At 37.8% G+C, this 16,416-nt stretch overlaps 1 long non-coding RNA gene across 1 annotated transcript; it reads left to right on the top strand.

Moving 5' to 3' along the window:
• Positions 1–15,701: 15,701 nt before the first annotated feature.
• On the top strand, positions 15,702–16,416 carry LOC124175804. Its single transcript, XR_006869241.1, has 3 exons — positions 15,702–15,807; positions 15,908–16,021; positions 16,109–16,416. It is a non-coding gene; the product is annotated as an uncharacterized LOC124175804 (long non-coding RNA).

Raw genomic sequence — 16,416 nt, 5'->3', positions numbered from 1 at the left:
ACCTCTGTACGACCATTTGTCGTTGAGATATTGGCGTTTGAACAAAAAAGGAGCTCTTTTCGTTGATCATCAATATCTCATGAACTAATGATCCCACAGCAAGCTGAACCTGAGTTCTGTGAACGGTAAGAAACGCTCTCAAAGTACGTTCGATAACTTAGTGCAAGATATTTTTTTTTCTAATCTCATTGTTCATCTGAAAAGGTACAAACAAATCGGTTTCTTCTTGAGTTTGGAAAGTTCACGTCAACTTTACAAATATTGCGAAAATGACTCATGTTTCCAGGTTTTTTTTTAGTTCAATACATGCCTAAAAACCCCTCGAAATTTAAAATTGATCGGCTGAACCGTAATTGTGGACCGAACCGTCAAAGTTTTATTAAAAATTAAAGGAACATTTTTGTTGTTTCTTAAATGGCAAATAATGATGATTAAAGTGGAAAAATGACTATTCCGTTATTTTTCTTCACAATTTCCCAACAAGTACGCTTTAAATCTTGGAAAAAGAGAGAAATTTGAAATTTTATTTTTCTTTAGTTTTTCAAAATTCTAAATCTTTTTTTTTCAGATTTCAACAAAAATTGTGTTCTTTTGCTTCCAATTATTCATGAACGATGTTTCAAATACTCGAACTTTTTTTAAATTGTCAAGAAAATCGTTTTCACGCAATTTTTCACCGCCAGCATTACCCAAAGCGTGCCGCGTGGAGGTTGCATGGTCGAATTTACGCTTCTCGTCTGTCTGTCCGTTCGAAAACGCGTATGTCCACCACGGCCCTGGATTACGGCGTTCAATCTGTCCGTCATATTTATGCATCTTCTTATCACCGCTTGAGGAATAGTCCTCCAAATTCGGACAGATGGACAGGCATGAAGACATACAGACGTACAGACGTACAGACAGACAGACGAGAAGCGTAAATCCGACCATGCAACCTCCACGCGGCACGCTTTGGGTAATGCTAATGCTGGCGGTGAAAAATTGCGTGAAAACGATTTTCTTGACAATTTAAAAAAAGTTCGAGTATTTGAAACATCGTTCATGAATAATTGGAAGCAAAAGAACACAATTTTTGTTGAAATCTGAAAAAAAAAGATTTAGAATTTTGAAAAACTAAAGAAAAATAAAATTTCAAATTTCTCTCTTTTTCCAAGATTTAAAGCGTACTTGTTGGGAAATTGTGAAGAAAAATAACGGAATAGTCATTTTTCCACTTTAATCATCATTATTTGCCATTTAAGAAACAACAAAAATGTTCCTTTAATTTTTAATAAAACTTTGACGGTTCGGTCCACAATTACGGTTCAGCCGATCAATTTTAAATTTCGAGGGGTTTTTAGGCATGTATTGAACTAAAAAAAAACCTGGAAACATGAGTCATTTTCGCAATATTTGTAAAGTTGACGTGAACTTTCCAAACTCAAGAAGAAACCGATTTGTTTGTACCTTTTCAGATGAACAATGAGATTAGAAAAAAAAATATCTTGCACTAAGTTATCGAACGTACTTTGAGTGCGTTTCTTACCGTTCACAGAACTCAGGTTCAGCTTGCTGTGGGATCATTAGTTCATGAGATATTGATGATCAACGAAAAGAGCTCCTTTTTTGTTCAAACGCCAATATCTCAACGACAAATGGTCGTACAGAGGTTCGAAACCGATCGTTTTGAAGCTGAAGAATCAGGCTAGATGAATCCAATATTGACAAAGCGGTGAAAATTTTTTTTGAGCTCGTGCACGCTTTTGAAAAAGACAGAAATTGTGAGGAAGTTCGCCTTGCGCTATTTCTGAGGGTCACACTTAGCGTGATGTTTAAGAGAAAAATAACTGATGAGGATTTCAAACTAGACGTTTCAAGCTTCGAAATGCTTCTTGGTTTTTTACGATTCGACTATTTTTCACCAAGTTACAGCTCTTCAAAAATCACTCAAAAAAGTTAGAAATCCTACTGTTCCTTTAATTCTTTTGCTAAGTGTATCTCTTCTGATATTAAGACTGCACGCAGAAATGTACCAAACTGATTAATTTTTACGAATTCAATGGAACCGTGTCCGATTATTTTGTTTAAATCGATTAATCGATACATCGATTATTCTCAGATAAGTGGCCATCACTAGCATTGATCTCAACAATTTCAACGTTACTTACCACTCCAGACCCACAATGAATCGACGAGGAAATAACTGGGAATTTGAATGACACCATATTTTTTTGAGTTGAATTAATTGAATTTATTCATGTAATTCGACTTCATTTTTCTATTCCAAATAATAATTATTATTTTTCCTCAAATTCGGATAGATTTATCAAATTCAAATTGCTTCATTTGAATTCAGGTATTTGGAAATTTTCTTCTTCCTGATTTAAAATTACTTTTTTATTTGAATTTAATTATTTTTCTCTCTAAACATAAAATTTTGGCACGAATCTAAAGTTATTCAAAGCAACTTGACTTATTACAACTCTTCCTAATTCAGTTATATCTCAAATAATTCTCATGATTTCGGTTATCATTTTTAGTGATTCAGTGAATTCTCATTTATTCAGTTATTTTGTGTTAACTCAGGTGAATTGTAATTGATTTACAAACCTATTGACACGTCAATTCAGCGAGTTATTTTTCCCTCGCATTATTGAAAAATCGGATGTCAATGATGAATTTCAAGCTAGTGGAAAAATTATGTTGCAAAGACACAAAAAATGTTCGGAAAGCATAATTCAGATTGATTGAATGACTAATTATGAACCCTAACGGCATATCAACCGTCTAAAATCTCTAGTTTTATGCACACATCGATGATTGGAAGTGTTTTGTAACATTAAATCTTAAATCCGCTGATTTATTTGGAGATTTATTTTTATTTTCACTCGTAGATGTGTGTTTCGTAGTATTGTGTAGCTGGGCATTCGCTTATGTTTCACACACACGAGTGTGCGTCCGTGGGTGTGCGGCCGGCAGCGTGTGCCGCGGCAACAATACCGAGGTCAGCGCTCGAGAAGGGGTACAACAGGGAGAGAGGAGGGGTGCCGATATTTACTTTGTAACCGAATAATAATAATTCACCCAGAAGAAGAAAATAGCAATTTCCGTGGCGGCAAATCCAGATGAAATGGTGCACTCTGATTAGCCTAACGCTATCGTTTATAATTAAAAAACTATGCGTCGGACGAGCTTGCGGCAAAGAAATTCTCGGTTGGATTTGAGTCAGGTATCACGCTGGCTGGTCCGTGTCCACCAATTTAGGGACATCCTGTATTTAAACGATTAAAAATACGTGTAATGCTACGAATGAACGTGGCAATAATCTTGATTTTGTGAAAGTTTTGGGTAAAACTATGATTTCGGTTGGTGATGCTTCGAGCGAATCTTAGCGTCTGTTTGCAGAAATTAGCGCGAAACAATGCCAGATCTTCGATTGTCATTTAATACGCCTGACGCGTCGAGCTGCGTCCGTTGGTTACAATAATTAGGATATTGTACGATCCCGAATGTATTCATTTGTTATTACACGCTGCTGTCCGACAGTTCGTGAAATAACCAACAGACGCAGCTCGGCGCGTCAGGCGTAGTAAATGACAATCGAAGATCTGGCATTGTTTCGAGCTAATTTCAGCAAACAGACGCTAAGATTCACTCGAGGCATCAACAACCGAAAGCACAGTTTCACCCAAAACTTACAAAAAATCGAGATTATCGCCACGTTTATTCGTTGCATTACTCTTAGTTTTAATCGTTTAAATATTCTCATTACGTTTATAATCGTTAAGTTACCGTGAAGTGTTGTGAGAATTGTTAATTTTACACGTTTAACTGTAGCGTAGTTAGCTGTTAAGGAATATTTTTATTTTACCAATAACCTTACCAACGTTGATTTACTGTAGCTGTATTGTTAGAATAATTGTACTAGAAAATTAGAGATTAAGATGGACAGGGACGTGCGGACGACCAGGATGCATCGGATACTGGCGGGGACCGGGAACAACTTTACAGGATCGGCGAGGATGTACCGAGAGCGATTCCCGGAGGACGGGCAGCCACCGTCGAGGCAGTCTTTTCGAAGGTACGATGTTCGCAATGAAATAATTTTCAGAATTGCATAATCGTGTTAATTTGCACTAGAACTCTATGCAGCTTGCGCGCATTGCCCTTAATAATATATTCTAAACATTTATGCGACATAACTGTCGGCTACGTCAATTTTTTTCCTGCAAGAAGCCGATGCTTGTGAAACTTTGCAACAATGTATGATTCGAGTATGCGAAACTTCATCTCTAGGCTGGCGGCAACGGAGCAGGAGCACGGCGTGCTGAAGCGGGCACGAGAGCAGCGCATCAAGCCGGTGCGGGATGGCCCAGTCCGAGCAGCGGTGGAACACGCCATCCAGGAAAACGGAAGACAGAGCCTCAGACGCCTCGCGAGGACACTGCGTACGTTTCTTTTTTCTTCGTTATATTTTTTCTCAATTTAATTTATTCTGAGATGTACGTATGGGGCATTCCGTGCCAAATTCGCTAATTTCAACACTCTCTGTTATTGGTTTTCTTGAATTTTTTGGACGCAATAGTGTCTATAAAACTACCAATTGCCGTGCAACATTTTTCCGTGTATCCGCTTCGGGGTGAAGAATATCCAAACCTTTTCCAGGATCTGTGATAACGCTAAAAAATTCAATTTCGAGTTTTCATCAATTTCAGATCGACCCCGTGATTAGATGATTTTTAAAATATTGCTTCCGGCGTTTCCAGAAATTTCCAACTGACCAGAATTAACCGTATTTTAGTTATTCACATTAAAATCAATGGTGCGCGGGCAACCTGAACTGTTCGTTTCATGCGAGGGGGAAATAATTCGAGATTTGAGTAACACGGTAATTGTTTGAGTTGAATTAATCTGAATAAATTAATGTAGTTTAACTTAATTTTCTTATTTGAAATCAATTCTTTCAAGTGAGGTAGATTCATATGATTCAACTTGATTCGTTTCAATTCATAAATTTCAATTCTTGATAATTCACGCTAATTCAAGTGAGGTTGAAAAGTTTTGAATTCATTCTATCCCATTTCCAATTCATTCAAATTATTTTTCTTAACTCTACTTCATTTCACATTTTTATTTAATTTTTACTCTCTGTAAACATATAATTCTGGCATGAACCCAAAGTTATTTGAATATGGGCTATTCCGCGTCAACCGATTCGGTCATGTCTCAGATATTTTTTTAATTTGACATGTGGATTATGTGGGAGGATTTAGATTTTTGTGCCAAAGCGCGAATCTCATAATGCAAAATTCGATTTTTTATTAACAATAACAAATTAGACTCCCATTTTTTTCAAAAATTCATATCTTTGGCAAAAAATTAGATACAATATATTTTTTTTTCAAATTACGCGGAAAGCTCCAAAGAATTTAAAAAAAAATACGAAACGGTAAAAAAAAGTTGTTATCAATTGTTTATTTGACAATTAATTTTTCAAAGATTTTTAAAACAGTGACCGACACGATCAAAAAATTTTTTTATAATTCTGACATGTTCCATGAACTGTACTACAACCTGTGAATTAATTCCAGAGGGGTGTTTTTCTTCGTTTTCGAGTAAAAAATCATTAAAGGTGTCGATGCACGTGAAATTGCGGTGCGCCGAGTCTCTACGTATTGGCGGGCGGCCGGTTGCCGTCCACCGCTACCACGCGGTGGCCTCGTAGCGTTATTTTAGAGTCATTTTCACAATGTAGGACATGATTGAAGAATCTGAAAAAAATACTGTAGCTTCACAAGGCCTGCTCAAAGCGATAAGTGAAGTTTCAGGAATGTGTTTTTCACCGCTTTTTTATTACAGAGATTCAAAATAACGGTTACACACCATGAAAGGGCACATAAATGATAATAATTACATAACTTGCTACTTATTTTAAAATAAAAACACATTCTCGAAACTTCACTTATCGCTTTGAGCAGGCCTTGTGAAGGTACAGTATTTTTTTCAGATTCTCCAATCGTGTCCTACATCGTGAAAATGACTGAAATAACGCTGCGACGCCACCGCGGTGTAGCGGTGGACGGCAACCGGCCGCCCGCCATTACGTAGAGACTCGGCGCGCCGCAATTTCACGCGCATCGACACCTTTAATGATTTTTAACTCGGAAACGAAAAAAAACACCTCTCTGGAATTGATTCACAGGTTGTAGTACAGTTCAAGTAACATGTCGGAATTTAAAAAAAATTTTTTGATCGCGTCAGTCACTGTTTTAAAAATCTTTGAAAAATTAATTGTAGAATAAACAATTGATAACAACTTTTTTACCGTTTCGTATTTTTTTTTAATTCTATGGAGCTTTCCGCGTGATTTAGAAAAAAATATATTGTATCTAATTCTTTGCCAAAGTTATGAATTTTTGAAAAAAATGGGAGTCTAATTTGTTATTGTTCATAAAAAATCGAATTTTGCATTATGAGATTCGCGCTTTGGCACAAGAATCCAACTTCTCCCACACAATCCACATGCCAAATTAAAAAAATATCTGAGAGATGACTGATCCGGTTGACGCGGAATAGCCCATATACTTGATTTAATTTTCCGTAATTCAGTTGTGTCTCAGTTAATTCTCAACATTTCAGTTATATTCAGTGATTCAGTTAATTCTCATTAATCAAGTTATTTTACATTCATCCAGGTGAATTGTAATTAAGCCGAAAATCCATTGACTCGTCAGTTCGGCGAGATATTTCCCCGTCGGTTTGATGCGAAATTTTATTACCAAGTCATACCTCGTTCTGTTGGGTGAGATTTATTAGAGACGAGACAATCCTGGACACAAATTCAACGTATATTTAGGGGTCAATGCGATAATTGTCTGTTCGTGCTTTCTAAAAGGAGTAATTAATTACCTACAGAGGTTCCTCGAGAATCTGTGAGAAAAATCGCACGCGAGCTGAACCGTCCGTTCAAGTACCAGCCGGTGCAAAAGCTGTGCCCAGGTGATGCCGAACGAAGACTGACGTACTGTCGCTTGGGACTGGAGCGTCTGCAGGAGGATCCCGATTTCTTCAGGAACGTGTGCTTCACGGACGAAGCGCTGTTCACGAACCTCGAACTCGTCAACAAGCAGAACTGTCGTTGGTGGGCTCCGGAAAACCCACACTGGATCGTCGAACAGGACAACCAGCACCGTTGGAAGCTCCACGTCTGGGTTGGAGTATTACAGGACAGGATCCTCGGGCCCATTTTCCTCGACGGAAATCTCACATCAGCCAAGTACACGACCGTACTCACCGAGGAACTCCACCGCCTGATGGACGGAAATCCCATCCGTATGGACCAGGTTTGGTGGCAGCAGGACGGGGCCCCTGCCCACAACAGTAACGCGAATAAGGCAATCCTGGACGCCATGTTCCCGGAGCGCTGGATCGGTACGAGAGGTCCGGTTAGGTGGCCAGCGCGCTCACCAGATCTCACCGTCTGTGATTTCTGGTTCTGGAGTAGAGTCAAGGAAATCGTCTACGAACGGGCCCCCACAACAAAACACGACATGCGCCACCGCATCGCCGAAGCGTGTGCCGCTGTTCCTGTTAGGGAGATGCAACGGGTGCGAGGGTCGATCCGGAAACGGCTCGCACTCACTGTCCAGCAGAACGGAGGGCACATCGAGCATCTCCTCAGGCAACGGAACCAGGAATGAAATGTGAGATATGAATCTTTTTACAAATCTTCAATGATTGACAACGCGAAACTGTCATGAATTATTATTATTGTTATTTAGAGGGTTAAAAAAAAATCCTCAGATGTGTGAAAATAATATAACAGAAGTGGTGGGACGTCAAAACTCTCTTTGTTTGCTACCGCACACAAAACTGTATATGATGTTTGAATAACATAGGAATCGTTATCATCAAGAAGGCACCTCGTATTTTTCTTATTGTGCTGTTTAATGTTGAAAATAGGTTAGACGATAGTCCCGTGGGATCTCGAGGATGAGCAAGGTACGGCTATCGGCGGACACGAAGAGCTGGCAAAATCAGACGTGAAACGCAAGACAAGTTTCTTTTTATTAAACGCTCGTATTAAACACTACAAAACTGTAATGATTGATTCTTATTGCGAAGAAATTTGAGCATCAGCGTTTCTGTAATGCGAGAATGGTGTCACGAAAATCGTAAAAAGTCGAGTGCACATTCGTTTGTTTTTGATGCACGTTAAACTGCATCTGTAGTTTCGAAAATGTCGAATCAAATTTTATCAAAATATGTGCCTCGTATTTTTCTAATCCTCATATTTGATTCTCAAAAACAGATGCGACGACAATTCCGTGTGGTGTGGACGACAGCTAGGAATGGCTTTTGGCGGACGATAACACAGAACGAGACGAGAAATGAAATGCAAGACAAGTTTCTTTCTATTAAGGGGGTATTCTAGTGTAGAGGCATGAATTTAAGGTGTTTTTTGAAGTGCTATAAACAAAAAACAAAAAATATTTTTACCATCCATTTTTTTATCAGGCGTTTATTATTATTTCACGATTACAAAAAAAAAAAAAAAAAACAAGTCAAAAAATACAAAATTGAAAGTGCTATGAGTTGTTGAAGTGGGGGGTACAAAAAAAATGGCGCGCCAATGTTGTCACGATTGCAAGCATTTTCAAAATCAGAAAAAAAAAACACAAAAGGTTATTAATCTACATAAATGCAGCTATCGTACTAACTAAAAAAAAGTTGAAAAAAAATTTTTTTTTGCCAAATTACGGCTGACCGAAAAAATAATACGTTTTTTTTGACTTTTTTGGACGTTTCTGAATTTTTTAAAAATAGTAAAAATTCTTATTTCGTTATAATAATAGTTCGTGCGATAGAGACACATATTGAGAAGATTCTCACCAAATTTCAAGTGAATCGGTTTAATAGAACTTGAGAAATCATGTCAACCGTTTTGAAAAATGTAGTTTTGAGAAAAACGCGTTTAAAGTTTTGAGTAAAATTCATTCCAGCCGAGCCAGTATTGAAGACGTGTCACTAAAATAGCTATATCTCTGAACTAATTGAAATTTTGACTTGTCCTTTTAAGGACACATTCTTGAAAGGTTAAGCTTTGAAAATATAAAAAAAAAAAATCGATTTTTTCAAATTTCTACACTAGAATACCCCCTTAAACGCTCGTATTAAACACTACAAAACTCTAATGATTGATTCTTATTGCGAAGAAATTTGAGCTTCAGCGTTTCTGTAATGCGAGAATAGTGTCACGAAAATCGTAAAAAGTCGAGTGTACATTCGCTTTTTTTTGATGCACGTTAAACTGCATCTGTAGTTTCAAAAATGTCGAATCAAATTCTTTCAAAATATGTGCCTCGTATTTTTCTAATCCTCATATTTGATTCTCAAAAACAGATGCGACGACAATTCCGTGTGGTGTGGACGACAGCTAGGAATGGCTTTTGGCGGACGATAACACAGAACGAGACCAGAAATGAAATACAAAACAAGTTTCTTTTTACTACAGGCTCGTATTGAATACTACTGAACTCTAATGAATCTTATTGCAAATAAACCCGAGTTTCAGCGTTTCTGTAACGCGAGAATGGTGTCACGAAAATGGTGAAAAGTCTAGTTCACATCCGTTTGTTAGATTTAATTTCATCAAAATATTTGCCTCGTATTGTTCTAATCGTGATATTTGATTCTCAAAAACAGGTACGACGACAGTTCCGTGGGGTGTGGACGACAGCAAGGAACGGTTTTTGGTGGTGGTTTTAGTGGGTATTCTGTAAGGCGAGTCCCACACTCCTGGGAGTGACGGTACCCTACCTAGGGTGGTCCATAAAGGATTTCCCCACCGATTTGGCCATACGCAAAGAAAAAAAAAAAAAATAAAATAAATAAATAAGTAAATGAATGAATCAAGAATGAATCAATGAATAAATAAATGAATGAATCAATGAATAATTAAATCAATGAATGAATGAATGAATCGATGAATAATTAAATCAATGAATGAATGAATGAATAAATGAATAAATAAATAAATTGAATAATTAAAAATAATTATATGTACACGCACGAATACAGTATCTCAGATCACGTCGATTCAGAAATTTAAACTTGTATGTCGAGGTGGTGCACTCGTGATCTGTGAAAAAATACACCATTTACAATAATGCTGCGTCCGTTTCATAATGCATTAAATTTTCAGTAAATAATGCATCAATTCAATGTCTTCAACAAAATGTTGTGTAGCTACATTATGAAACTGCGACTACAGTCGCAATTAAAACAAAGAAACGAATAAATGCGGTAATCAAACGAATTCATGGAACACTTTTCAAATTGTCCTGAAAGTAACAGCACCGAGTAGCGGAAAACGATCTGTTGGTAATACTTTTACACTAAATGGTCACTAATTTTGATAAGATAATTATCATTTTTAAATTGTCATCAAGTACGGTTAAGCATAGGGTACGACGTGTGGGTTGACAATGTGCAAATGGCCGCCGTCACAGAGATTATGTACAAGAGTCGGAAAGAAACGAACCGAGCACTCTTCAAAATTATCTTAGAAAACGATAGTTTGACAGAGATGAGTCCAACCGGGAAAGGCAAACACGAAGCAATGCCGGAGAATATTTATTACGCAGTGAAAAGTAATTACGCATTATTCAATGTATGAAATGTAGCGGGCAACATTGCAAATATTATGCCCGCGTCCCTGTAAATTTCAGCATTCGTTGAAAAAATTTTCAGCGAGGAGGACGGATTAACATAAGAGGAGTATCGAAGGTGCATAATTCTGTTGTGCAATACTATGCGCGATCCCAAAAAAATAACGGATTCCCGAATTTACGCATTGTACATATTTTGAATGAAACAAAATATTTCATTGCACATGTAAAAACCAATCAAACATTTGTATTATCACATCTGTAAGGAATTGTATAGAATTAAGTATCAAATCTCCGCATCGGTTTACAAACTCAATATTAGTTTGCTAATTATTGTCATTGACGAACTGTCATTGAATTGAAATGGAAAGTGAAGTGTAGCGATCGCATTCACGAAAAAATACTGTCTTTGTCGCCCACGAAATGGAAAAATCACAGGTAAAAGGTAGATGAATCATAACCTGACGATTACTCCTTCATGCTTCTACTTCTGTCATAACATCGGCCATACTTTCGCCGTACTTTAACGATACCTCAGCCTGTCGTGCTTCGTACATACTTATGTCATCTGGATAAGAATAGTACGATTTTCGTATTGAAGTAAAGAGCAATGCAAGGGTTTCGTTCTAAACAAATGCGAGTCATTTCGTTCTTACGCATTACGTATCAATTTGTCGGACAATTAACGAAATTCCAGAATGTAACGGCATATTTTCATCGAAAATAATTTCGAACCGTGGTTTACTGACCCCGGTTTGATCATTGCGTGAAAATAACGCTGGGTCGTGGCAATATTGCGCTCATTGTTACTACTAGAATCACAGAAAAGTCGGCCACCCATGTGCTTTGTTGCCGCGGAAATATTCGACGTACGAAAGTAAATACACGGTGTCAGAATTAACCAATTTCTGCGCATCGTTCTCCAGAATATAAATAAACTGACCTAGAATTTTGCGACGAACAAGCAATACACTGTCAAAATTCGGGTGGATTCTGTTCGTTTCTTGAAATCATTTTTGTGTAAAATGAGAGTGATAAGCCTTTGTCAATAATGCTGCACTTTGACGGAATCGGGATGATTCGATGATCATTTTCGAAAGAATTTCAATTTTTGCGCTACATCATCTCGACGTCGCCGCGTCGGCAAACGGTAATAGCGGGATCTTGATCGGCCGGATCGGCCACGCGCGAGCGTTCGCTAACCTCCGTGCTACAACGGTTGTCACTGGCAACCGATGATAACAAAATGCTTGTTAACCTCCCGTTATGCTGCTTTCGTGTAATTATCATTGATAATTTTAAATGCGGACGTTTTTGTTACGCTTCTCTCAATGCAGATATTTTCAAACTACTTATCTTGCTGCTCGCCTAGCTGCAAACAGAGATAGTCAGTCCAACGAAACTCATCGCGCAGAATCGTCAATGACATACCGTATACCGCTACCTGGACTCGGGTGAAGTTGGCGCTGGTCGATTTTGCCAGATATTTCAATTCCACCTGTTCCGCCAGTTAGTACCGAATTTTCGACAAAAAGTTCGAAATTTGAGATTTATTTCTGGGTGATTGGTTTGACGGATCCCGGAAAATTTATGATATCCGCGCTCAGGATTTTGCGTATTTTCAGAAAAAAAAATTAAACCCTACTTTTGGTCTCGAAATCGAAAATTTTTTTTCGCGCACAAAAACGGTTGTTTCTAAAAAAATTTCGACTTCACTATCGGAGAGATCTTCGCAAATCCTTTGAAATTCATGCAAAAAATTTCTCAAATTATCACACGGCTAGATTTTGGAGGGGGGTGGCCACCTTATCGTGGTCACCCTGTATATATATATATATTCATTTTACATTCATTTGAATAAATTATATTACTTATATATTATACATCATTATATTACTTACATATATATATATATATATATATATATATATATATACATATATAGATATATATTCATTTTACATTCATTTGAATAAATTATATTACTTGAAATTAGGTGTAACTGTAATTCGAAATGTGTATATATATAACTACAATAAATTCTATTGATATTATTCTGTACGCATGATATTCACATTTTTTCTGTTTTGTCGAAAAGAGAGAACGATTCCGCGAGAGACCTCGTGCACTCCTTAGCATACCACTTCTTCGAACGCTGAACACTTTCGAAGGCGCAGTTGTATCCCGTTGAAGCGTTTCTATGATAATCACAGCACCAACCCGCCTCTTCCATATGTTTCAATTTTTCCAGTGATGGTGGTGAAATATGTTAATCTTTCATGTTTATTACTGGTTTTGCCCCATCAAGGATCTTCGTCAGCCACCGTTTTTTCTCCTCACCTTTGACATATACATAGCATGCATATTCAACAGCCTTTGTTACAATTTTCTATTTCTCAGCATAAGGTTCGCTTCCCGCATTTCAGGATATTTCGTGAAAATTCCGTGTTAGCCAAGCGTTAGTAGCTTTGTGTTCAGCTGGTAGATCCGCCAAAGCGTACGGCGGTTTAAAGAGAATGCGGCTCAAACCCGAGGAGTTCATGTTTATGATGCAAAGTTCCTTGGGTACAAATCTATCATTGCGGCCAACGAAACTTTGAATGTCCATGATCATCTCCATATTGCAAGTTGGAACAGTGCTTTTTGTTACGCTCAAATTTCTCATCTGTCACACAAAAATTCAAATTTGTTGTATTCGCCCCCTTGATATTTCATTCGTAGAATGCTCTCGATTATCGTCTTCTGCATTCCGTTGCATTGCACCGCATCATTTTTCATGAGACTTTCGATTCGGGGGGGGTAAAAATATTACGAATTGCTCATTCAGCGCGAGAAGAATACTCGTGCCGCACTTAGTATTTACACGTCTTACCCCCGTCACGATATACTCCTCCCCAACCTCCAGATCTGACATTCTCTTGGTGGCTAGCGTTTCCAGGTGACAGACGAGGTTGATTTTATTTAGATCCATCACGTTCGATGTAGATTTTATAAATTTGACGTACTATGGATACTGAAGTTCACAATAGGAAAACTTTGAGAACAATATAACGTGTTGAATGAGCTCGCGATTTATATACCAACCAACCACACTCTCCCCCCTAATAAATTCTTGAGAGTGAAAGTATACGAATCATTATCAACATCCCCAGCTTATCGAACTGCGGTGTCGCCATCCGGTCAATTAGCACAAAAGAATGTATTCGAAGTATGTGTAAAACATTATTCTTCGCCCTGGGGGCAAACTATCAGCGTGAAAGTTTACAGGTGACGGTGAAAAAATTAAAATGTCCACTTATCCGGCCAAGAAATAAATCACAATATCAAACTGTTTGACAATAAAAAATCAAAATGGCTGCTCATTCGACTAAGCAAAAATCAAAATGGCTACTCATCCGGTTGAGCAAGAATCAAAATGGCCGCTCATCTGGCTAAGAAAAAATCAAAATGGCTGCTATTAGAATGTCTGCTCGTCAGACGGCAAAATCGGTCGATTATACTGGTGGCGTCATAGCGAAAATCACATTGTCAACCTGTCCAACGATAAAAATCGAAATGGCTGCTCATCCGGCTGAGCAAAAATCAAAATGGCGATTATACTGGTGACGTCATTGGGAAAGGCTTGCTATAGTGGGGGTAACATACCGGCTGCCCGGGAGGGTGGTAGGAGGGAGCCGGTACGCCGCCATTTTTTTAGGTCTAGCTTTGTCGTATCTATACTACTAGCAGTATCTCTATTTTAGACCATTTTGAACTTGTGGACTAGACTATCATAGTCAGGTCTGAAGGCGACGCTTGAGACTGTCTTCGCGAAGATCGTCTTGTTCGTTCAAGATTGTCTTCAGATGCTATGTATTCATAGTCGGAAGACAAGACGGTCTTCGCCAAGAATTTGGTCTCAAGCGCTACCTCATTTCATTTAAGGCCGTCTCAGCGAAGACTGAGCTTGAGACGGTCTTAGCCGAAGTTCGCTTATGTTCAGAATAATTCTGATGTATACCCCAATAAGATGCTTGGATTTTATTTCTCAGCCTGTGCAAGATATTCGTATAGGCATGCAGCTCTCGAGAATTTTCATAGTTTATAAACACAACAACGTCTTCAACAGTATTACCGATGTTTAACGTATCCGTATCCATTTTTAATTTTATTTCAAAAACTTGAAGTTTACAGTGTGTGGAGTTTGAGGTTCATAATATTCCATGGCTCCGAAAGGCAAAAGCGGCAAGCATTAGACTGCGGTTGATAAAAAAATATTTCTAGATATTTTGAGAAAATATAAAGAAATACTTGAGCAAAAAAAGAGTAACGGAGCATCTCTATGTAACAAAGATTCAGCATGGAATGAAAATGCTGATAAATTCAATCGTGTACTGCTAATCACTGAGATGGTAAGTTATTTAGTTCATTTATTGGCCATATTTTTTGTACGTTTGATCACTCAAATATGATGATAAATTTCTCGACGCTTTATTAAAGTCTACAGAATTTTCTTATATTTTCTGTTCATTTTTTTTTTAGAGAAGAGTGCCACAACTCAAAAAGCTGTGTTCTAACATGAAACAGAGTCAGCGGGATGCTTTGACCCAGGAAAAGCAAGCACGTATGGCTATTGATTATGATTTATTAATGCCCTAGTATTACTATGGGGCAAATTTAAATAAAGTTACATAAATACATATATTTGCAGTTTGGTAACGATGATTAAACATTACATGTAATAAGCACTTGACCTAAATCAACATCAAAATACTAAGAGAAAGATAATGAAACGACGAAATGAATTACATAATTCCACAGTATCAGACATTCAATATTTACCATATCAATAGTGGAGCAAGTACAGAATCAGCAATGATTAGATAAATGATAGTGTGAGAAAAAGTCTGAGCACAGAAAACTTATTGATCGAGACGGGGAGATTCACTGGCGAATAGATGCGGAAAAAGGAGTGATTTAAATATAGGTAAGGAGCTCGCATTAACGATTGATTGGGGTAACGAGTGCCAAAAATGGGCTTCGGCTACTAGAGGTGGTCCGGAGATTCTAGGTGCACAGGTAGATCCTGACATTGCAGCAATTGTGCCGCATTTAATGACTCTTGCCCCGACCGAGTTCAGTTCCAATATTATTCCGGAGGAGCAAGCAATAGCCATGGGTGATTACAACTTTTATTATATTACCAAATTATCTATCATATTAATACAAAATTGCTTTTTGGAAAAAACTATATTTCAATAATCTTTTCCATATTCCAGGTAGCGTTCCGGAGAATGACGATAATTCACTTTTTGAATTTCAAGATGTCGAATACTTATTAGATGCGTCAATTGATAGATCACCGACAGAGCCTACTCCAAGCTGATCATCAGGTGAATATCTCACATATTTTAACATATATCATTATGTTAACCTCTATGCTGGTTATTGATGAATAAGTTGTATTGATATGTTAAAAGGAATACCGGTGCAGACTTGCAAAAAAATGCGTGTGGCGGCAAAGCGAACTCGGTCAGAATCATCGAGCGAATCATCATTGTCAGAGACTAGACGCTCTCTCAGCTGAGGACAGAGAGCTTTTTGAGATGAAGAAATACCATGAGCAAAGAATATCAAGATTGATGGAAGGTAACGAAAACGATATTCATCTGCTGAAAGTTCAACACCTTTTACGAATCCAAGAATTTGAAATCAGGAAAGCCACAGCAGAAGCGAAATTGGCTGAATTCAAACTTGCGCGTGAAAGGGACAACCTTTGGTCTTCAAT

The sequence above is a fragment of the Neodiprion fabricii genome, chromosome 2 (genome assembly GCF_021155785.1).
Source record: "Neodiprion fabricii isolate iyNeoFabr1 chromosome 2, iyNeoFabr1.1, whole genome shotgun sequence".
NCBI lineage: Eukaryota > Metazoa > Arthropoda > Insecta > Hymenoptera > Diprionidae > Neodiprion > Neodiprion fabricii.
This window is presented reverse-complemented; position numbering and strand designations above follow the sequence as displayed.